This window comes from Synchiropus splendidus, chromosome 19 (genome assembly GCF_027744825.2).
Source record: "Synchiropus splendidus isolate RoL2022-P1 chromosome 19, RoL_Sspl_1.0, whole genome shotgun sequence".
In the NCBI taxonomy this organism is placed as follows: Eukaryota; Metazoa; Chordata; class Actinopteri; order Syngnathiformes; family Callionymidae; genus Synchiropus; species Synchiropus splendidus.
In genome coordinates this window covers 1,066,975-1,090,602 of record NC_071352.1, presented here as the reverse complement: position 1 = coordinate 1,090,602, position 23,628 = coordinate 1,066,975, and positions in this window count along the sequence as shown.

Genomic DNA, 23,628 nt, shown 5'->3' with positions numbered 1-23,628 from the left:
TTTCTGCTATTATGGGAGGTGAAAATTTCATGTTCTGAAGATTCCCTGCAAAGTTACGGCACAATGCAGAAAACGCGTTTTCAGCCTGAGATAAGGTCGATTCAGGAACGCCAAATATAAAAATGTTGAAAACTATCGAAAAACACTTCAGACAGCTTAGATTTGATGTGCAACTACTAGAAAGACCCTTTCTGCTATAGCGGAATATGAAAATTTCATGTTCTGAAGATTCCCTGCAAAGTTATGGCAGAATGCGTAAATCGTGTTTTCAGCCTGAGATAAGGTCGATTCCTGAGCGCCAAACATAAAAATGTTGATAACTTTGGAAAAACACTTCAAACAGCTTAGATTTGATGTGCAACTACTAGAAAGACCCTTTCTGCTATAGTGGCATGTGAATATTTCATGTTCTGAAGCTTGCCTGCAAAGTTGTGGCACAATGCAGAAAATGCGTTTTCAGCCTGAGATAAGGTCGATTCAGGAACGGCAAACATTAAAATGTTGATAACTTTGGAAAAACACTTCAGACAGCTTAGATTTGATGTACAACTACTAGAAAGACCCTTTCTGCTATAGCGCAAGTTTAAAATTTCATGTTCTGACGCTTCCCTGCAAAGTTATGGCACAATTCCTAAAACGCGTTTTCAGCCTGAGATAAGGTGGGTTCCGGAACGCCAAACAAAAAAATATGATAACTTTGGAACAACACTTCAGACAGCTTAGATTTGATGTGCAACTACTAGAAAGACCCTTTCTACTATAGCGGCAGGTGAAAATTTCATGTCCTGTGGCTTCCCTGCAAAGTTATGGCACAATGCAAAAAACACGTTTTCAGACCGAGATAAGGTGGGTTCCAGATCGCCAAACATAAAAAAGTTGAAAACTTTGGAAAAACATTTCAGACAGCTTAGATTTAATCTGCGACTACTAGAAAGACCCTTTCTGCTATAGTGGGAGGTGAAAATTTCATGTTCTAAAGTTTTATGCAAAGTTATGGCACAATGATGAAAACGCGTTTTCAGCCTGAGATAAGGTGGGTTCCGGAACGCCAAACATAAAAATGTTGATAACTTTGGAAAAACACTTCAGACAGCTTAGATTTGATGTGCAACTACTAGAAAGACCCTTTCTGCTATAGCGCAAGTTTAAAATTTCATGTTCTGAAGCTTCCCTGCAAAGTTATGGCACTATTCCGAAAACGCGTTTTCAGCCTGAGATAAGGTGGGTTCCGGAACGCCAAGCATAAAAATGTTGATAACTTTCGAAAAACACTTCAGACAGCTTAGATTTGATGTGCAACTACTAGAAAGACCCTTTCTGCTATAGTGGCATGTGAATATTTCATGTTCTGAAGCTTCCCTGCAAAGTTATGGCACAATGCGTAAAACGCGTTTTCAGCCTGAGATAAGGTCGATTCCGGAACGCCAAACATAAAAAGTTGATAACTTTGGAAAAACACTTCAGACAGCTTAGATTTGATGTGCAACTACTAGAAAGACCCTTTCTGCTATCGTGGGTGGTGAAAATTCGATGTTCTGAAGCTTCCCTGGAAAGTTATTGCACAATGCGTAAAACGCGTTTTCAGCCTGAGATAAGGTCGATTCCGGAACGCCAAACATAAAAATGTTGATAACTTTGGAAAAACAATTCAGACAGCTTAGATTTGAAGTGCAACTACTAGAAAGACCCTTTCTACTATAGTGGGAGGTGAAAATTCGATGTTCTGAAGCTTCCCTGGAAAGTTATGGCACAATGCGTAAAACGCGTTTTCAGCCTGAGACGAGGTCGATTCCGGAACGCCAAACATAAAAATGTTGATAACTTTGGAAAAACACTTCAGACAGCTTAGTTTTGATGTTCAACTACAAGACAGACTCTTTCTGCAATATTGGGAGTTGAAAATTTCATATTCTGATGCTTCCCTGCAAAGTTATGGCACAAAGCAGAAAACGCGTTTTCAGGCTGTGATAAGGTTGATTCCGGAACGCCAAACATAAAAATGTTGATAACTTTGGAAAAACACTTCAGACAGCTTAGATTTGATGTGCAACTGCTAGAAAGACACTTTCTGCTGTAGTAGGATGTGAAAATGTAATGTTCTGAAGCTTTATGCAAAGTTATGGCACAATGCGTAAAACGCGTTTTCAGCCTGAGATAAGCTCGATTCCGGAACTCCAGACATAAAAATGTTGATGACTTTGGAAATACACTTCAGACAGCTTAGATTTGATGTCCAACTACTAGATAGACCATTTCTGCCATTGTGGGAGGTGAAAATTTCATGTTCTGAAGCTTCACGGCAAAGTAATTGAACAATGCGTAAAACGCGTTTTCAGCCTGTGATAAGGTCGATTCAGGAACGTCAAACATAAAAAAGTTGATAACTTTTGAAATACACTTCAGACCGCTTACATTTGATGTGCAACTACTAGAAAGACCCTTTCTGCTATAGTGGGAGGTGAAAATTTCATGTTCTGAAGCTTCCCTGCAAAGTTATGGCACAATGCAGAAAACGCGTTTTCAGCTTGAGATAAGGTCGATTCCGGTACGCCAAACATAAAAATGTTGATAACTATGGAAAAACATTTCAGACAGCTGAGATTTGATGTGCAACTACTAGAAAGACCCTTTCTACTATAGCGGCAAGTGAATATTTCATGTTCTGTGGCATCCCTGCAAAGTTATGGCACAATGCGTAAAACACGTTTTCAGACTGAGATAAGGTGGGTTCCAGAACGCCAAACATAGAAATTTTGATAACTTTGGAAAAACATTTCAGACAGCTTAGATTTGATCTGCAACTACTAGAAAGACCCTTTCTGCTATAGTGGGAGGTGAAAATTCGATGTTCTGAAGCTTCACTGCAAAGTTATGGCACCATGCGTAAAACGCGTTTTCAGCCTGACATAAGGTCGATTCCGGAACGATAAACATAAAAATGTTGATAACTTTGGAAAAACACTTCAGACAGCTTAGATTTGATGTGCAACTACTAGAAAGACCCTTTATGCTATTGTGGGAGATGAAAATTTCATGTTCTGAAGCGTCCCAGCAAAGTTATGGCACAATGCAGAAAACGCGTTTTCAGCGTGAGATAAGGTGGGTTCCGGAACGCCAAACATAAAAATGTGTACAACTTTAGAAAAACACTTCAGACAGCTTAGATTTGATGTGCAACTACGAGAAAGACCCTTTCTCCTATAGTGGGATGTGAAAATTTAATGTTCGGAAGCTTTATGCAAAGTTATGGCATAATGCGTAAAACGCGTTTTCAGCCTGAGATAAGGTCGATTCCGAAACGCCAAACATAAAAATGTTGATGACTTTGGAAAGTCACTTCAGACAGCTTAGATTTGAACTGCAACTACTAGAAAGACCCTTTCTGCTATAGTGGGAGGTGAAAATTTCATGTTCTGATGCTTTATGCAGAGTTATGGCACAATGCGTAAAACACGTTTTCAGCCTGAGATAAGGTGGGTTCCCGAACGCCAAACATAAAAATGTTGAAAACTTTGGAAAAACACTTCAGACAGCTTAGATTTGATGTGCAACTGCTAGAAAGACCCTTTCTGCTGTAGTAGGATGTGAAAATGTAATGTTCTGAAGCTTTATGCAAAGTTATGGCACAATGCAGAAAAAGCGTTTTCAGCCTGAGATAAGGTGGGTTCCGGAACGCCAAACATAAAAATGTTGACAACTTTGGAAAAACACTTCAGACAGCTTAGATTTGATGTGCAACTACCAGAAAGACCCTTTCTGCTATAGTGGAAATTTAAAATTTCATGTTCTGAAGATTCCTTGCAAAGTTATGGCACAATGCGGAAAACACGTTTTCAGTCTGAGATAAAGTCGATTCCGGAACGCCAAACATAAAAATGTTGATAACTTTGGAAAAACACTTCAGACAGCTTAGATTTCACCTGAAACTACTAGAAAGACCCTTTCTGCTATAGTGGGAGGTGAAAATTTCATGTTTGAAGCTTCCCTGCAAAGTTGTGGCACAATGCGTAAAACGCGTTTTCAGCCTGAGATAAGGTCGTTTCCGGAACGCCAAACATAAGAATGTTGATAACTTTGGAAAAACACTTCAGACAGCTTATATTTGAAGTGCAACTACTAGAAAGACCCTTTCTGCTATAGTGGGAGGTGAAAATGTCATGTTCTGAAGCTTCCCTGCAAAGTTATGGCACCATGCGTAAAACACGTTTTCAGCCTGAGATTAGGTCGATTCCGAAACGCCAAACATAAGAATGTTGATAACTTTGGAAAAACACTTCAGACAGCTTAGATTTGATGTGCAACTACTTGAAAGACCGTTTCTGATATAGCGGGTGGTCAAAATTCGATATTCTGAAGCTTCCCTCCAAAGTTATGGCACAATGCGTAAAACGCGTTTTCAGTTTGAGATTAGGTCGATTCCGGAACGCCAAACATAAAAATGTTGATAACTTTGGAAAAACACTTCAGACAGCTTAGATTTGATGTGCAACTACTAGAAAGACCCTATCTGCTATAGTGGGAGGCGAACATTTCATGTTCTGAAGCTTCCCTGAAAAGTTATGGCACAATGCAGAAAACGCGTTTTCAGCTTGAGATAAGGTGGGTTCCAGAACGCCAAACATAAAAATGTTGATAACTTTGGAAAAACACTTCAGACAACTTAGATTTGATGTGCAAATACTAGAAAGACCCTATCTGCTATAGTGGGAGGCGAACATTTCATATTCAGAACCTTCCCTGAAAAGTTGTGGCACAATGCAGAAAACGCGTTTTCAGCCTGAGATTAGGTGGGTTCCAGAACGCCAAACATAAAAATGTTGATAACTTTGGAAAAACACTTCAGACAGCTTAGATTTGATGTGGAACTACTAGAAAGACCCTTTCTGCTACAGTGGGAGTTGAAAATTTCATGTTCTGAAGCTTCCCTGCAAAGTTATGCCACAATGCAGGAAACGCGTTTTCAGCCTGAGATAAGGTCGATTCCGGAACACCAAACATAAGAAAGTTGATAACTTTGGAAAAACACTTCAGACAGCTTAGATTTGATGTGCAAATACTAGAAAGACCCTATCTGCTCTAGTGGGAGGCGAACATTTCATGTTCTGAAGCTTCCCTGAAAAGTTATGGCACAATGCAGAAAACGCGTTTTCAGCTTGAGATAAGGTGGGTTCCAGAACGCCAAACATAAAAATGTTGATAAGTTTGGAAAAACACTTCAGACAGCTTAGATTTGATGTGCAAATACTAGAAAGACCCTATCTGCTATAGTGGGAGGCGAACATTTCATGTTCTGAACCTTCCCTGAAAAGTTGTGGCACAATGCAGAAAACGCGTTTTCAGCCTGAGATTAGGTGGGTTCCAGAACGCCAAACATAAAAATGTTGATAACCTTGGAAAAAAACTTCAGACAGCTTAGATTTGATGTGCAACTACTAGAAAGACCCTTTCGGCTATTGTGGGAGGTGAAAATTTTATGTCCTGAAGATTCCCTGCAAAGTTATAGCACAATGCAGAAAACGCGTGTTCAGCCTGAGATAAGGTGGGTTCCGGAACGCCAAACATAAAAATATTGATAACTTTGGAAAAACACTTCAGACAACTTAGATTTGATGTGCAACTACTAGAAATACCCTTTCTGCTATAGTGGGAGGAGAAAATTTCATGTTCTGAAGCTTCCCTCCAAAGTTATGGCACAATGCAGAAAACGCGTTTTCAGCCTGAGATAAGGTCGATTCAGGAATGCCAAACATAAAAATGTTGATAACTTTGGAAAAACACTTCAGACAGCTTAGATTTGATGTGCAACTACTAGAAAGTCCCTTTCTGCTATCGTGGGTGGTGAAAATTCGATGTTCTGAAGCTTCCCTGGAAAGTTATTGCACAATGCGTAAAACGCGTTTTCAGCCTGAGATAAGGTCGATTCCGGAACGCCAAACATAAAAATGTTGATAACTTTGGAAAAACACTTCAGACAGCTTAGATTTGATGTGAAACTACTATAAAGACCCTTTCTGCTATAGTGGGAGGTGAAAATTTCATGTTCTGAAGCTTCCCTGCAAAGTTGTGGCACAATGCGTAAAACGCGTTTTCAGCCTGAGATAAGGTCGATTCCGGAACTCCAGACATAAAAATGTTGATGACTTTGGAAAAACACTTCAGACAGCTTAGATTTGATGTCCAACTACTAGATAGACCATTTCTGCCATTGTGGGAGGTGAAAATTTCATGTTCTGAAGCTACTACGGCAAAGTAATTGAACAATGCGTAAAACGCGTTTTCAGCCTGTGATAAGGTCGATTCAGGAACGTCAAACATAAAAAAGTTGATAACTTTTGAAATACACTTCAGACCGCTTACATTTGATGTGCAACTACTAGAAAGACCCTTTCTGCCATTGTGGGAAGTGAAAATTTGATGTTCTGAAGGTTCCCTGCAAAGTTTCGGCACAATGCGTAAAACGCGTTTTCAGCATGAGACAAGGTCAATTCCGGAACGCCAAACATAAAAATATGATAACATTGAAAAAACACTTCAGAAATCTAAGATTTGATGTGCAACTACTAGAAAGACCCTTTCTGCTATAGTGGGAGGTGAAAATTTCATGTTCTGAAGTTTCCCTGCAAAGTTATGGCACAATGCAGAAAATGCGTTTTCAGCCTGAGATAAGGTTGATTCCGGAACGCCAATGATAAAAATGTTGATAACTTTGGAAAAACACTTCAGACAGCTTAGATTTGATGTGCAGCTACTAGAAAAACCCTTTCTGCTATAGTGGGAGGTCAAAATTTCATGTTCTGAAGCTTCCATGCAAAGTTATGGGACAATGCAGAAAACGATTTTTCATCCTGAGATAAGGTCGATTCCGGAACGCCAAACATAAAAATGTTGATAACTTTCGAAAAACACTTCAGACAGCTTAGATTTGATGTGCAACTACTAGAACGTCCCTTTCTGCTACAGTGGGAGTTGAAAATTTCATGTTCTGAAGCTTTCCTCCAAAGTTATGCCACAATGCAGAAAACGCGCTGACAGCCTGAGATAAGGTGGGTTCCGGAACGCCAAACATAAGAATGTTGATAACTTTGGAAAAACACTTCAGACAGCTTAGATTTGATGTGCAACTACTTGAAAGACCGTTTCTGATATAGCGGGTGGTCAAAATTCGATATTCTGAAGCTTCCCTCCAAAGTTATGGCACAATGCGTAAAACGCGTTTTCAGTTTGAGATTAGGTCGATTCCGGAACGCCAAACATAAAAATGTTGATAACTTTGGAAAGCCACTTCAGACAGCTTAGATTTGATGTACAACTACTAGAAAGACCCTTTCTGCTATAGCGCAAGTTTAAAATTTCATGTTCTGAAGCTTCCCTGCAAAATTATGGCACAATTCCGAAAACGCGTTTTCATCCTGAGATAAGGTCGATTCCGGAACGCCAAACATAAAAATGTTGATAACTTTCGAAAAACACTTCAGACAGCTTAGATTTGATGTGCAACTACTAGAACGTCCCTTTCTGCTACAGTGGGAGTTGAAAATTTCATGTTCTGAAGCTTTCCTCCAAAGTTATGCCACAATGCAGAAAACGCGCTGACAGCCTGAGATAAGGTGGGTTCCGGAACGCCAAACATAAAAATTTTGATAACTTTGGAAGAACACTTCAGACAGCGTAGATTTGATGTGCAACTGCTGGAAAGACCCTATATGCTATTGTGGGAGGTGAAAATTTCATGTACTGATGCATCCCTGCAAAGTTATGGCACAATGCGTAAAACGCGTTTTCAGTCTGAGATAAGGTCGATTCCGGAACGCCAAACAGAAAAAAGTAGATAACTTTGGAAAAACATATCAGACAGCTTAGATTTGATGTGCAACTACTAGAAAGACCCTTTCTGCTATTGTGGAACTTTAAAATGGAATTTTCTGATGCATCCCTGCAAAGTTATGGCACAATGCAGAAAACGGGTGTTCAGCCTGAGATAAGGTTGATTCCGGAACGTCAAACATAAAAATGTTGATAACTTTGGAAAGCCACTTCAGACAGCTTAGATTTGATGTGCAACTACTAGAAAGACCCTTTCTGCTATAGTGGGAGGTGAAAATTTCTTGTTCTGAAGCTTCCCTGCAAAGTTATGGCACAATGCGTAAAACGCGTTATCAGCCTGAGATGAGGTCGATTCCGGAACGGCAAACATTAAAATGTTGATAACTTTGGAAAAACACTTCAGACAGCTTAGATTTGATGTACAACTACTAGAAAGACCCTTTCTGCTATAGCGCAAGTTTAAAATTTCATGTTCTGACGCTTCCCTGCAAAGTTATGGCACAATTCCTAAAACGCGTTTTCAGCCTGAGATAAGGTGGGTTCCGGAACGCCAAACAAAAAAATATGATAACTTTGGAACAACACTTCAGACAGCTTAGATTTGATGTGCAACTACTAGAAAGACCCTTTCTACTATAGCGGCAGGTGAAAATTTCATGTCCTGTGGCTTCCCTGCAAAGTTATGGCACAATGCAAAAAACACGTTTTCAGACTGAGATAAGGTGGGTTCCAGAACGCCAAACATAAAAAAGTAGATAACTTTGGAAAAACACTTCAGACAGCTTAGATTTGATGTGCAACTACTAGAAAGACCCTTTCTGCTATAGTGGGAGGTGAAAATGTCATGTTCTGAAGCTTCCCTGCAAAGTTATGGCACCATGCGTAAAACACGTTTTCAGCCTGAGATTAGGTCGATTCCGAAACGCCAAACATAAGAATGTTGATAACTTTGGAAAAACACTTCAGACAGCTTAGATTTGATGTGCAACTACTTGAAAGACCGTTTCTGATATAGCGGGTGGTCAAAATTCGATATTCTGAAGCTTCCCTCCAAAGTTATGGCACAATGCGTAAAACGCGTTTTCAGTTTGAGATTAGGTCGATTCCGGAACGCCAAACATAAAAATGTTGATAACTTTGGAAAGCCACTTCAGACAGCTTAGATTTGATGTACAACTACTAGAAAGACCCTTTCTGCTATAGCGCAAGTTTAAAATTTCATGTTCTGAAGCTTCCCTGCAAAATTATGGCACAATTCCGAAAACGCGTTTTCAGCCTGAGATAAGGTGGGTTCCGGAACGCCAAACATAAAAATGTTTATAACTTTGGAAAAACACTTCAGACAGCTTAGATTTGATGTGCAACTACTAGAAAGACCCTTTCTGCTATAGTGGCATGTGAATATTTCATGTTCTGAAGCTTCCCTGCAAAGTTATGGCACAATGCGTAAAACGCGTTTTCAGCCTGAGATAAGGTCGATTCCGGAACGCCAAACATAAAAAGTTGATAAATTTGGAAAAACACTTCAGACAGCTTAGATTTGATGTGCAACTACTAGAAAGACCCTTTCTGCTATCGTGGGTGGTGAAAATTCGATGTTCTGAAGCTTCCCTGGAAAGTTATTGCACAATGCGTAAAACGCGTTTTCAGCCTGAGATAAGGTCGATTCCGGAACGCCAAACATAAAAATGTTGATAACTTTGGAAAAACAATTCAGACAGCTTAGATTTGAAGTGCAACTACTAGAAAGACCCTTTCTACTATAGTGGGAGGTGAAAATTCGATGTTCTGAAGCTTCCCTGGAAAGTTATGGCACAATGCGTAAAACGCGTTTTCAGCCTGAGATGAGGTCGATTCCGGAACGCCAAACATAAAAATGTTGATAACTTTGGAAAAACACTTCAGACAGCTTAGTTTTGATGTTCAACTACAAGACAGACTCTTTCTGCAATATTGGGAGTTGAAAATTTCATATTCTGATGCTTCCCTGCAAAGTTATGGCACAAAGCAGAAAACGCGTTTTCAGGCTGTGATAAGGTTGATTCCGGAACGCCAAACATAAAAATGTTGATAACTTTGGAAAAACACTTCAGACAGCTTAGATTTGATGTGCAACTGCTAGAAAGACCCTTTCTGCTGTAGTAGGATGTGAAAATGTAATGTTCTGAAGCTTTATGCAAAGTTATGGCACAATGCGTAAAACGCGTTTTCAGCCTGAGATAAGCTCGATTCCGTAACGCTGAACATAAAAATGTTGAGAGCTTTGGAAAAACACTTCAGACAGCTTAGATTTGATGTGCAACTACCAGAAATACCCTTTCTGCTATAGTGGAAGTTTAAAATTTCATGTTCTGAAGCTTCCTTGCAAAATTATGGCACAATGCGGAAAACACGTTTTCAGTCTGAGATAAAGTCGATTCCGGAACTCCAGACATAAAAATGTTGATGACTTTGGAAAAACACTTCAGACAGCTTAGATTTCACGTGAAACGATTAGAAAGACCATTTCTGCTATAGTGGGAGGTGAAAATTTCATGTTCTGAAGCTTCACGGCAAAGTAATTGAACAATGCGTAAAACGCGTTTTCAGCCTGTGATAAGGTCGATTCAGGAACGTCAAACATAAAAAAGTTGATAACTTTTGAAATACACTACAGACCGCTTACATTTGATGTGCAACTACTAGAAAGACCCTTTCTGCTATAGTGGGAGGTGAAAATTTCATGTTCTGAAGCTTCCCTGCAAAGTTATGGCACAATGCAGAAAACGCGTTTTCAGCTTGAGATAAGGTCGATTCCGGTACGCCAAACATAAAAATGTTGATAACTATGGAAAAACATTTCAGACAGCTGAGATTTGATGTGCAACTACTAGAAAGACCCTTTCTACTATAGCGGCAAGTGAATATTTCATGTTCTGTGGCATCCCTGCAAAGTTATGGCACAATGCGTAAAACACGTTTTCAGACTGAGATAAGGTGGGTTCCAGAACGCCAAACATAGAAATTTTGATAACTTTGGAAAAACATTTCAGACAGCTTAGATTTGATCTGCAACTACTAGAAAGACCCTTTCTGCTATAGTGGGAGGTGAAAATTCGATGTTCTGAAGCTTCACTGCAAAGTTATGGCACCATGCGTAAAACGCGTTTTCAGCCTGACATAAGGTCGATTCCGGAACGATAAACATAAAAATGTTGATAACTTTGGAAAAACACTTCAGACAGCTTAGATTTGATGTGCAACTACTAGAAAGACCCTTTATGCTATTGTGGGAGATGAAAATTTCATGTTCTGAAGCGTCCCAGCAAAGTTATGGCACAATGCAGAAAACGCGTTTTCAGCCTGAGATAAGGTGGGTTCCGGAACGCCAAACATAAAAATGTGGACAACTTTAGAAAATCACTTCAGACAGCTTAGATTTGAACTGCAACTACTAGAAAGACCCTTTCTGCTATAGTGGGAGGTGAAAATTTCATGTTCTGATGCTTTATGCTGAGTTATGGCACAATGCGTAAAACACGTTTTCAGCCTGAGATAAGGTGGGTTCCCGAACGCCAAACATAAAAATGTTGAAAACTTTGGAAAAACACTTCAGACAGCTTAGATTTGATGTGCATCTACGAGAAAGACCCTTTCTGCTCTAGTGGGAGGTGAAATTTTCATGTTCTGAAGCTTCCCTGCAAAGTTATGGCACAATGCAGAAAACGCGTTTTCAGCCTGAGATAAGGTCGATTCAGAAACACCACACATAAAAATGTTGAAAACTTTCGAAAAACACTTCAGACAGCTTAGATTTGATGTGCAACTACCAGAAAGACCCTTTCTGCAATAGTGGAAATTTAAAATTTCATGTTCTGAAGATTCCTTGCAAAGTTATGGCACAATGCGGAAAACACGTTTTCAGTCTGAGATAAAGTCGATTCCGGAACGCCAAACATAAAAATGTTGATAACTTTGGAAAAACACTTCAGACAGCTTAGATTTCACCTGAAACTACTAGAAAGACCCTTTCTGCTATAGTGGGAGGTGAAAATTTCATGTTTGAAGCTTCCCTGCAAAGTTGTGGCACAATGCGTAAAACGCGTTTTCAGCCTGAGATAAGGTCGTTTCTGGAACGCCAAACATAAGAATGTTGATAACTTTGGAAAAACACTTCAGACAGCTTATATTTGAAGTGCAACTACTAGAAAGACCCTTTCTGCTATAGTGGGAGGTGAAAATTTCATGTTCTGAGGCTTCCCAGCAAAGTTACGGCACAAAGCAGAAAACACATTTTCAGACTGAGATAAGATGGGTTCCAGAACGCCAAACATAAAAAAGTAGATAACTTTGGAAAAACACTTCAGACAGCTTAGATTTGATGTGCAACTACTAGAAAGACCCTTTCTGCTATAGTGGGAGGTGAAAATGTCATGTTCTGAAGCTTCCCTGCAAAGTTATGGCACCATGCGTAACACACGTTTTCAGCCTGAGATTAGGTCGATTCCGAAACGCCAAACATAAGAATGTTGATAACTTTGGAAAAACACTTCAGACAGCTTAGATTTGATGTGCAACTACTTGAAAGACCCTTTCTGATATAGCGGGTGGTCAAAATTCGATATTCTGAAGCTTCCCTCCAAAGTTATGGCACAATGCGTAAAACGCGTTTTCAGTTTGAGATTAGGTCGATTCCGGAACGCCAAACATAAAAATGTTGATAACTTTGGAAAGCCACTTCAGACAGCTTAGATTTGATGTGCAACTACTAGAAAGACCCTTTCTGCTACAGTGGGATTTGAAAATTTCATGTTCTGAAGCTTCCCTGCAAAGTTATGCCACAATGCAGGAAACGCGTTTTCAGCCTGAGATAAGGTCGATTCCGGAACACCAAACATAAGAAAGTTGATAACTTTGGAAAAACACTTCAGACAGCTTAGATTTGATGTGCAAATACTAGAAAGACCCTATCTGCTCTAGTGGGAGGCGAACATTTCATGTTCTGAAGCTTCCCTGAAAAGTTATGGCACAATGCAGAAAACGCGTTTTCAGCTTGAGATAAGGTGGGTTCCAGAACGCCAAACATAAAAATGTTGATAACTTTGGAAAAACACTTCAGACAGCTTAGATTTGATGTGCAAATACTAGAAAGACCCTATCTGCTATAGTGGGAGGCGAACATTTCATGTTCTGAACCTTCCCTGAAAAGTTGTGGCACAATGCAGAAAACGCGTTTTCAGCCTGAGATTAGGTGGGTTCCAGAACGCCAAACATAAAAATGTTGATAACCTTGGAAAAAAACTTCAGACAGCTTAGATTTGATGTGCAACTACTAGAAAGACCCTTTCGGCTATTGTGGGAGGTGAAAATTTTATGTCCTGAAGATTCCCTGCAAAGTTATAGCACAATGCAGAAAACGCGTGTTCAGCCTGAGATAAGGTGGGTTCCGGAACGCCAAACATAAAAATATTGATAACTTTGGAAAAACACTTCAGACAACTTAGATTTGATGTGCAACTACTAGAAATACCCTTTCTGCTATAGTGGGAGGAGAAAATTTCATGTTCTGAAGCTTCCCTCCAAAGTTATGGCACAATGCAGAAAACGCGTTTTCAGCCTGAGATATGGTCGATTCCGGAACTCCAAACATAAAAATGTTGATAACTTTGGAAAAACACTTCAGACAGCTTAGATTTGATGTGCAACTACTAGAAAGACCCTTTCTGCTATAGTGGGAGGTGAAAATTTCATTTTCTGAAGCTTCCCTGCAAAGTTATGGCACAATGCAGAAAACGTGTTTTCAGCCTGAGATAAGGTTGATTCCGGAACGCCAAACATAAAAATGTTGATAACTTTAGAAAAACACTTCAAGACAGCTTAGATTTGATGTGCAACTACTAGAATGACCTTTTCTGCTATAATGGGAGGTTAAAATTTCATGTTCTGAAGCTTCCCTGCAAAGTTATGGCACAATGCAGAAAACACGTTTTCAGCCGGAGATAAGGTCGATTCCGAAACGCCAAACATAAAAATGTTGATAACTTTGGAAAAACACTTTCGACAGCTTAGATTTGATGTGCAACTACTAGAAAGACCCTTTCTGCTATAGTGGGAGGTTAAAATTTCATTTTCTGAAGCTTCCCTGCAAAGTTATGGCACAATGCGTTAAACGCGTTTTCAGCCTGAGATGAGGTTGATTTCAGAACGCCAAACATAAAAATGTTGAGAACTTTAGAAAAACACTTCAGACAGCTAAGATTTGATGTGCAACTACTAGAAAGACCCATTCTGCTATTGTGGGAGGTTAAAATTTCATGTTCTGAAGCTTCCCTGCAAAGTTATGGCACAATGCAGAAAACGCGTTTTCAGCCTGAGATAAGGTCGATTCCGGAACGCCAAACATAAAAATGTTGATAACTTTGGAAAAACACTTCAGACAGCTTAGATTTGATGTGCATCTACGAGAAAGACCCTTTCTGCTCTAGTGGGAGGTGAAATTTTCATGTTCTGAAGCTTCCCTGCAAAGTTATGGCACAATGCAGAAAACGCGTTTTCAGCCTGAGATAAGGTCGATTCAGAAACACCACACATAAAAATGTTGAAAACTTTCGAAAAACACTTCAGACAGCTTAGATTTGATGCGCATCTACGAGAAAGACCCTTTCTGGTCTAGTGGGAGGTGAAAATTTCATGTTCTGAAGCTTCCCTTCAAAGTTATGGCACAATGAAGAAAACGCGTTTTCAGCCTGAGATTAGGTGGGTTCCAGAACGCCAAACATAAAAATGTTGATAACTTTGGAAAAACACTTCAGACAGCTTAGATTTGATGTGCAACTACTAGAAAGACCATTTGTGCTATAGTGGGATGTTAAAATTTCATGTTCTTAAGCTTCCCTGCAAAGTTATGGCACAATGCAGAAAACGCGTTTTCAGCCTGAGATAAGGTCGATTCCGGAACGCCAAACATAAAAATGTTGATAACTTTGGAAAAACACTTTCGACAGCTTAGATTTGATGTGCAACTACTAGAAAGACCCTTTCTGCTATAGTGGGAGGTGAAATTTTCATGTTCTGGAGCTTCCCTGCAAAGTTATGGCAGAATGCAGAAAACGCGTTTTCGGCCTGAGATAAGGTGGATTCAGGAACACCAAACATAAAAATGTTGAAAACTTTCGAAAAACACTTCAGACAGCTTAGATTTGATGTGCATCTACTCGAAAGACCCTTTCTGCTATAGTGGGAGGTGAAATTTTCATGTTCTGAAGCTTCCCTGCAAAGTTATGGCACAATGCAGAAAACGCGTTTTCGGCCTGAGATAAAGTCGATTCAGGAACACCAAACATAAAAATGTTGAAAACTTTCGAAAAACACTTCAGACAGCTTAGATTTGATGTGCAACTACTAGAAAGACCATTTCTGCTATAGTGGGATGTTAAAATTTCATGTTCTTAAGCTTCCCTGCAAAGTTATGGCAAAATATGTAAAACGCGTTTTCGGCCTGAGATAAGGTCGATTCAGGAACACCAAACATAAAAATGTTGAAAACTTTCGAAAAACACTTCAGACAGCTTAGATTTGATGTGCATCTATGAGAAAGACCCTTTCTGCTCTAGTGGGAGGTGAAAATTTCATGTTCTGAAGCTTCCCTGCAAAGTTATGGCACAATGAAGAAAACGCGTTTTCAGCTTGAGATAAGGTGGGTTCCAGAACGCCAAACATAAAAATGTTGATAACTTTGGAAAAACACTTCAGACAGCTTAGATTTGATGTGCAAATACTGGAAAGACCCTATCTGCTATAGTGGGAGGCGAACATTTCATGTTCTGAAGCTTCCCTGAAAAGTTATGGCACAATGCAGAAAATGCGTTTTCAGCCTGAGATTAGGTGGGTTCCAGAACGCCAAACATAAAAATGTTGATAAATTTGGAAAAACACTTCAGACAGCTTAGATTTGATGTGCAACTACTAGAAAGACCCTTTCTGCTACAGTGGGAGTTGAAAATTTCATGTTCTGAAGCTTCCCTGCAAAGTTATGCCACAATGCAGGAAACGCGTTTTCAGCCTGAGATAAGGTCGATTCCGAAACGCCAAACATAAGAATGTTGATAACTTTGGAAAAACACTTCAGACAACTTAGATTTGATGTGCAACTACTAGAAATACCCTTTCTGCTATAGTGGGATGTTAAAATTTCATGTTCTGAAGCTTCCCTCAAAGTTATGGCAAAATATGTAAAACGCGTTTTCAGTCTGAAATATGGTGGGTTCCGGAACGCCAAACATAAGAATGTTGATAACTTTGGAAAAACACTTCAGACAACTTAGATTTGATGTGCAACTACTAGAAATACCCTTTCTGCTATAGTGGGAGGTTAAAATTTCATGTTCTGAAGTCTCCCTGCAAAGTTATAGCACAATGCAGAAAACGCGTTTTCAGCCTGAGATAAGGTGGGTTCCAGAACGCCAAACATAAAAATGTTGATAACTTTGGAAAAACACTTCAGACAGGTTAGATTTGCTCTGCAACTACTAGAAAGACCCTTTCTGCTGTAGTGGGAGGTGAAAATTTCATGTTCTGAAGCTTCCCTGAAAAGTTATGGCACAATGCAGAAAACACGTTTTCAGACTGAGATAAGGTGGGTTCCAAAACGGCAAACATAAAAATGTTGATAACTTTGGAAAAACACATCAGACAGCTTAGATTTGATGTGCAACAACAAGACAGACCCTTTCTGCAATAGTGGGAGGTTAAAATTTCATATTCTGAAGTTTCCTGCAAAGTTATGGCACAATGCGTAAAACGCGTTTTCAGCCTGAGATAAGGTCGATTCCGGAACGCCAAACATGAAAATGTTGATAACTTTGGAAAAACACATCAGACAGCTTAGATTTGATGTGCAACAACAAGACAGACCCTTTCTCCAATAGTGGGAGGTTAAAATTTCATATTCTGAAGTTTCCTGCAAAGTTATGGCACAATGCAGAAAACGCGTTTTCAGCTTGAGATAAGGTGGGTTCCCGAACGCCAAACATAAAAATGTTGAAAAGTTTGGAAAAACACTTCAGACAGCTTAGATTTGATGTGCAACTACCAGAAAGACCTTTTCTGCAATGGTGGAAGTTTAAAATTTCTTGTTCTGAAGCTTCCTTGAAAAGTTATGGCACAATGCGGAAAACACGTTTTCAGCCTGAGATAAAGTCGATTCCGGAACGCCAAACATAAAAATGTTGATAACTTAGGAAAAACACTTCAGACAGCTTAGAATTCACGTGAAACTACTAGAAAGACCCTTTCTGCTATAGAGGGAGGTGAAAATTTCATGTTCTGAATCTTCCCAGCAAAGTTATGGCACCATGCGTAAAACGCGTTTACAGCCTGAGATAAGGTCGATTCCGGAATGCCAAGCATTAAACTGTTGATAACTTTGGAAAAACATTTCAGACAGATTAGTTTTGATCTGCAACTACTAGAAAGACCCTTTCTGCTATCGTGGGAGGTGAAAATTTCATGTTCTGAAGCTTGATGCAAAGTTATGGGACAATGCGTAAAACGCGTTTTCAGCCTGAGATAAGGTCGATTCCGGAACGCCAAACATTAAAATGTGGATATCTTTGGAAAAACACTTCAGACAGCTTAGATTTGATGTACAACTACTAGAAAGACCTTTTCTGCTATAGCGCAAGTTTAAAATTTCATGTTCTGAAGCTTCCTTGCAAAGTTATGGCACAATGCAGAAAACGCGTTTTCAGCCTGAGATAAGGTCGATTCCGGTACACCAAAGATAAAAATATTGATAACTTTGGAAAAACACTTCAGACAGCTTAGCTTTGATGTGCAACTACTAGAAAGTCCCTTTCTGCTATAGTGGGAGTTGAAAATTCGATGTTCTGAAGCTTCCCTGCAAATTTATGGAACAATGCGTTAAACGCGTTTTCAGCCTGAGATAAGGTTGATTCAGGAACGCCAAACATAAAAAAGTTGATAACTTTTGAAATACACTTCAGACAGCTTAGATTTGATGTGCAAGTACTAGAAAGACCCTTTCTGCTATAGTGGGAGGTGAAAATTTCATGTTCTGAAGCTTCCCTGCAAAGTTATGGCACAATGGAGAAAACGCGTTTTCAGCCTGAGATAAGGTGGGTTCCGGAACGCCAAACATAAAAATGTTGATAACTTTGGAAAAACACTTCAGACAGCTTAGATTTGATGTGCAACTACAAGAAAGACCCTTTCTGCAATAGCGGGAGGTTAAAATATCATATTCTGAAGCTTCCCTGCAAAGTTATGGCACAACGCAAAAAACACGTTGTCAGACTGAGATAAGGTGGGGTCCAGAACGCCAAACATAAAAATGTTGATAACTTTGGAAAAACATTTCAGACAGCTTAGATTTGATGTGCAACTACTTGAAAGACCCTTTCTGCTATGGTGGGATGTGAAAATGTAATGTTCTGAAGCTTTATGCAAAGTTATGGCACAATGCGTAAAACACGTTTTCAGCCTGAGATAAAGTCGATTCCGGAACTTCAAACATAAAAATGTTGATAACTTTGGAAAAACACTTCAGACAGCTTAGATTTGATTTGCAATTACTAGAAAGACCCTTTCTGCTATAGTGGGAGGTGAAAATTTCATGTTCTGAAGCTTCCCTGCAAAGCTATGGCACAATGCAGAAAACACGTTTTCAGCCTGAGATAAGTTCGATTCCGGAACGCCAAACATAAAAATGTAGATAACTTTGGAAAAACACTTCAGACAGCTTAGATTTGATGAGCAACTACTAGAAAGACCGTTTCTGCTATTGTGGGAGGTGAAAATTTGATGTTCTGAAGCTTCCCAGCAAATTTATGGCACCATGCGTAAAACGCGTTTACAGCCTGAGATAAGGTCGTTTCCGGAATGCCAAACATAAAACTGTTGATAACTTTGGAAAAACATTTCAGACAGCTTAGTTTTGATCTGCAACTACTAGAAAGACCCTTTCTGCTATCGTGGGAGGTGAAAATTTCATGTTCTGAAGCTTTATGCAAAGTTATGGCACAATGCGTAAAACGCGTTTTCAGCCTGAGATAAGGTCGATTCCGGAACGCCAAACATTAAAATGTGGATAACTTTGGAAAAACACTTCAGAGAGCTTAGATTTGATGTACACCTACTAGAAAGACCTTTTCTGCTATAGCGCAATTATAAAATTTCATGTTCTGAAGCTTCCTTGCAAAGTTATGGCACAATGCAGAAAACGCGTTTTCAGCCTGAGATAAGGTGGGTTCCGGAACGCCAAACATAAAAATGTTGATAACTTTGGAAAAACACTTCAGACAGATTAGAATTTCTTTGTGCAACTACTAGAACGACCCCTTCTACTACAGCGGCAGGTGAAAATTTCATGTTCTGTGGCATCCCTGCAAAGTTATGGCACAATGCAAAAAACACGTTTTCAGACTGAGATAAGGTGGGTTCCAGAACGCCAAACATAAAAATGTTGATAACTTTGGAAAAACATTTCAGACAGCTTAGATTCGATGTGCAACTACTAGAAAGACCCTCTCTATAATAGCGGGAGGTGAAAATTTCATGTTCTGAAACTTCCCTGCAAAGTTAGGGCACAATGCGTAAAACGCGTTTTCAGCCTGAGGTAAGGTTGATTCCGGAACACCAAACATAAAAGTGTTGATAACTTTGGAAAAACAATTCAAACAGCTTCGATTTGATGTGCAACTACTAGAAAGACCCTTTCTGCTATAGTGGGATGTAGAAATTTCATGTTCTGAAGCTTCCCTGCAAAGTTATGGCACAATGCAGAAAACGCGTTGTCAGCCTGAGATAAGGTGGGTTCCAGAACGCCAAACATAAAAATGTTGATAACTTTGGAAAAACAATTCAAACAGCTTCGATTTGATGTGCAACTACTAGAAAGACCCTTTCTGCTATAGTGGGAGGTGTAAATTTCATGTTCTGAAACTTCCCTGCAAAGTTATGTCACAATGCAGAAAACGCGTTTTCAGCTTCACATAAGGTCAATTCCGGAACGCCAAACATAAAAATGTTAATAACTTCCGAAAAACACTTCAGACAGCTTAGATTTGATGTGCAAGTACTAGAAAGACCATTTCTGCTATAGTGGGAGGTGTAAATTTCATGTTCTGAAACTTCCCTGCATAGTTATGGCACAATGCAGAAAACGTGTATTCAGCCTGAGATAAGGTCGATTCCGGAACGCCAAACATAAAAATGTTGATAACTTTGGAAAAACACGTCAAACAGCTTAGATTTGATGTGCAACTACTAGAAAGACCCTTTCTGCTATAGTGGGATGTGAAAATGTCATGTTCTGAAGCTTCCCTGCAAAGTTATGGCACAAGGCAGAAAAGTCATTTTCTGCCTGAGATAAGGCGGGTTCCGGAACGCCAAACAAAAAAATGTTGATAACTTTCGAAAAACACTTCAGGCAGCTTAGATTTGATGTGCAACTACTAGAAAGACCCTTTCTGCTATAGTGGGAGGTGAAAATTTCTTATTCTGCAGATTTCCTGCAAAGTGATGGCATAATGCAGAAAACGCGTTTTCAGCCTGAGATAAGGTTGATTCCGGAACGCCTAACATAAAAATGTTGATAACTTTGGAAAAACACTTCAGACAGCCTAGATTTGATGTGCAACTACTAGAAAGACCCTTTCTGCTATAGTGGGAGATGAAAATTTCATGTTCTGAAGCTTCCCTGCAAAGTTATGTCACAACGCAGAAAACGCGTTTTCAGCTCCTCTTATGGTCAATTCCGGAACGCCAAACATAAAAATGTTGATAACTTCGGAAAAACACTTCAGACAGCTTAGATTAGTTGTACAAGTACTAGAAAGACCCTTTCTGCTATAGTGGGAGGTGAAAATTTAATGTTCTGAAGCTTTCCTGCAAAGTTATGGCACATTGCGTAAAATGCGTTTTCAGCCTGAGATTAGGTTGATTCCGGAACGTCAAAAATAAAAATGTTGATTACTTTGGAAAAACACTTCAAACAGCTTAGATTTGATGTGCAACTACTAGAAAGACCCTTTCTGCTATAGTGGGATGTAGAAATTTCATGTTCTGAAGCTTTCCTGCAAAGTTATGGCACATTGCAGAAAACGAGTTTTCAGCATCACATAAGGTCGATTCCGGAATGTCAAACATAAAAATGTTTATAACTTTGGAAAAACACTTCAGACAGCTTATATTTGATGTGCAACTACTAGAAAGACCGTTTCTGCTATAGTGGGAGGTGAAAATTCGATGTTCTGAAGCTTCCCTGCAAAGTTATGGCACCATGCGTAAAACGCGTTTTCAACCTGAGATAAGGTCGATTCCGGAACGCCAAAGATAAAAATGTTCATAATTCTGGAAAAACACTTCAGACAGCTTAGATTTTATGTGCAAGAATGAGAAAGACCCTTTCTGCTATAATGGGAATTGAAAATTCGATGTTCTGAAGCTTCCCTGCAAAGTTATGCCACAATGCAGGAAACGCGTTTTCAGCCTGAGATAAGGTCGATTCCGGAACGCCAAACATAAAAATATTGATTACTTTGGAAAAACTCTTTAGACAGCTTAGATTTGATGTGCAACTACTAGAAAGACCCTTTCTGCTATAGTAGGAGTTGAAAATTTCATGTTCTGAAGCTTTCCTGCAAAGTTATGGCACAATGCGTAAAACGCGTTTTCAGCCTAAGATAAGGTTGATTCCGGAAAACCAAACATAAAAGTGTTGATAACTTTGGAAAAACAATTCAAACACCTTCGATTTGATGTGCAACTACTAGAAAGACCCTTTCTGCTTTCGTGGGAGGTTAAAATTTCATGTTCTGAAGCTTCCCTGCAAAGGTATGTCACAATGCAGAAAACGCGTTTTCAGCCTCACATATGGTCAATTCCGGAACGCCAAACATAAAAATGTTGATAACTTCGGAAAAACACTTCAGACAGCTTAGATTTGATGTGCAACAACTAGAAAGACCCTTTATGCTATAGTGGGAGGTGAAAATGTCATGTTCTGAAGCTTCCCTGCAAAGGTATGGCACAATGAAGAAAACGCGTTTTCAGCCTCACATAAGGTCGATTCCGGTACGCCAAATATAAAAATGTTGATAACTTCGGAAAAACACTTCAGACAGCTTAGATTTGATGTGCAACTACTAGAAAGACCCTTTCTGCTATAATGGGAGGTGAAAATTTCATGTTCTGAAGCTTTCCTGCAAAGTTATGGCACAATGCGTAAAATGCGTTTTCAGCCTGAGATAAGGTCGATTCAGGAACACCAAACATACAAATCTTGAAAACTTTCGAAAAACACTTCAGACAGCTTAGATTTGATGTGTAACTACGAGAAAGACCCTTTCTGCTATAGTGGGAGGTTAAAATTTCATGTTCTGAAGCTTCGCTGCAAAGTTATGGAACAATGCAGAAAACGCGTTTTCAGCCTGACAAAAGGTGGGTTCCGCAACGCCAAACATAAAAATGTTGATAACTTTGGAAAAACACTTCAGACAGCTTAGATTTGATGTGCAACTACTAGAAAGACCCTTTCTGCTATTGTGGGAGGTTAAAAATTCATGTTCTTAAGCTTCCCTGCAAAGCTGTGGCACAATGCAGAAAACGCATTTTCAGCCTGACAAAAGGTGGGTTCCGGAACGCCAAACATTAAAATGTTGATAACTTTGGAAAAACACTTCAGACAGGTTAGACTTGATGTGCAACTACTAGAGAGACCCTTTATGCTTATAGTCGGAGGAGAAAATTTCATGTTCTGAAGCTTCCCTGCAAAGTTATGGCACAATGCAGAAAACGCGTTTTTAGCCTGAGAAAAGGTAGATTCCGGAACATCAAACATAAAAATGTTGACAACTTTGGAAAAACACTACAGACAGCTTAGATTTGATGTGTAACTACTAGAAAGACCGTTTCTGCTATAGTGGGAGTTGAAAATTTCATGTTCTGAAGCTTCCCAGCAAAGTTGTGGCACAATGCAGAAAACGCATTTTCAGCCTGAGAAAAGGTGGGTTCCGGAACGCCAAACATAAAAATGTTGACAACTTTGGAAAAACACTTCAGACAGCTTAGATTTGATGTGCAACTACTAGAAAGACCCTTTCTGCTATAGTGGGAGGTGAACATTTCATGTTCTGAAGTTTCCCTGCAAAGTTAAGGCACAATGCAGAAAACGCGTTTTCAGCCAGAGATAAGGTCGATTCTGGAATGCCAAACATAAAAATGTTGATAACTTTGGAAAAACACTTCAGACAGCTTAGATTTGACGTGCAACTACGAGAAAGACCCTTTCTGCTGTAGAGGGAGTTGAAAATTTCATGTTCTGAAGCTTCCCTGCAAAGTTATGGCACAATGCAGAAAACGTGTTTTCAGCCTGAGATAAGGTCGATTCTGGAACGCCAAATATAAAAATGTTGAAAACTATCGAAAAACACTTCAGACAGCTTACATTTGATGTGCAAGTAGGAGAAAAACCCTTTTTGCTTTAGTGGTGGGAATTGAAAATTTCATGTTCTGAAGCTTTCCTGCAAAGTTATGGCGCAATGCGTAAAACGCGTTTTCAGCCTGAGATAAGGTTGATTCCGGAACGCCAAACATAAAAATGTTGATAACTTTGGAAAAACACTTCAAACTGCTTAGATTTGATGTGCAACTACTAGAAAGACCCTTTCTGCTATAGTGGGAGGTGAAAATTTAATATTCTGCAGCTTTCCTGCAAAGTGATGGCTCAATGCTGAAAACGCGTTTTCAGCCTGAGATAAGGTTGATTCCGAAACGCCAAACATAAGAATGTTGATAACTTTGGAA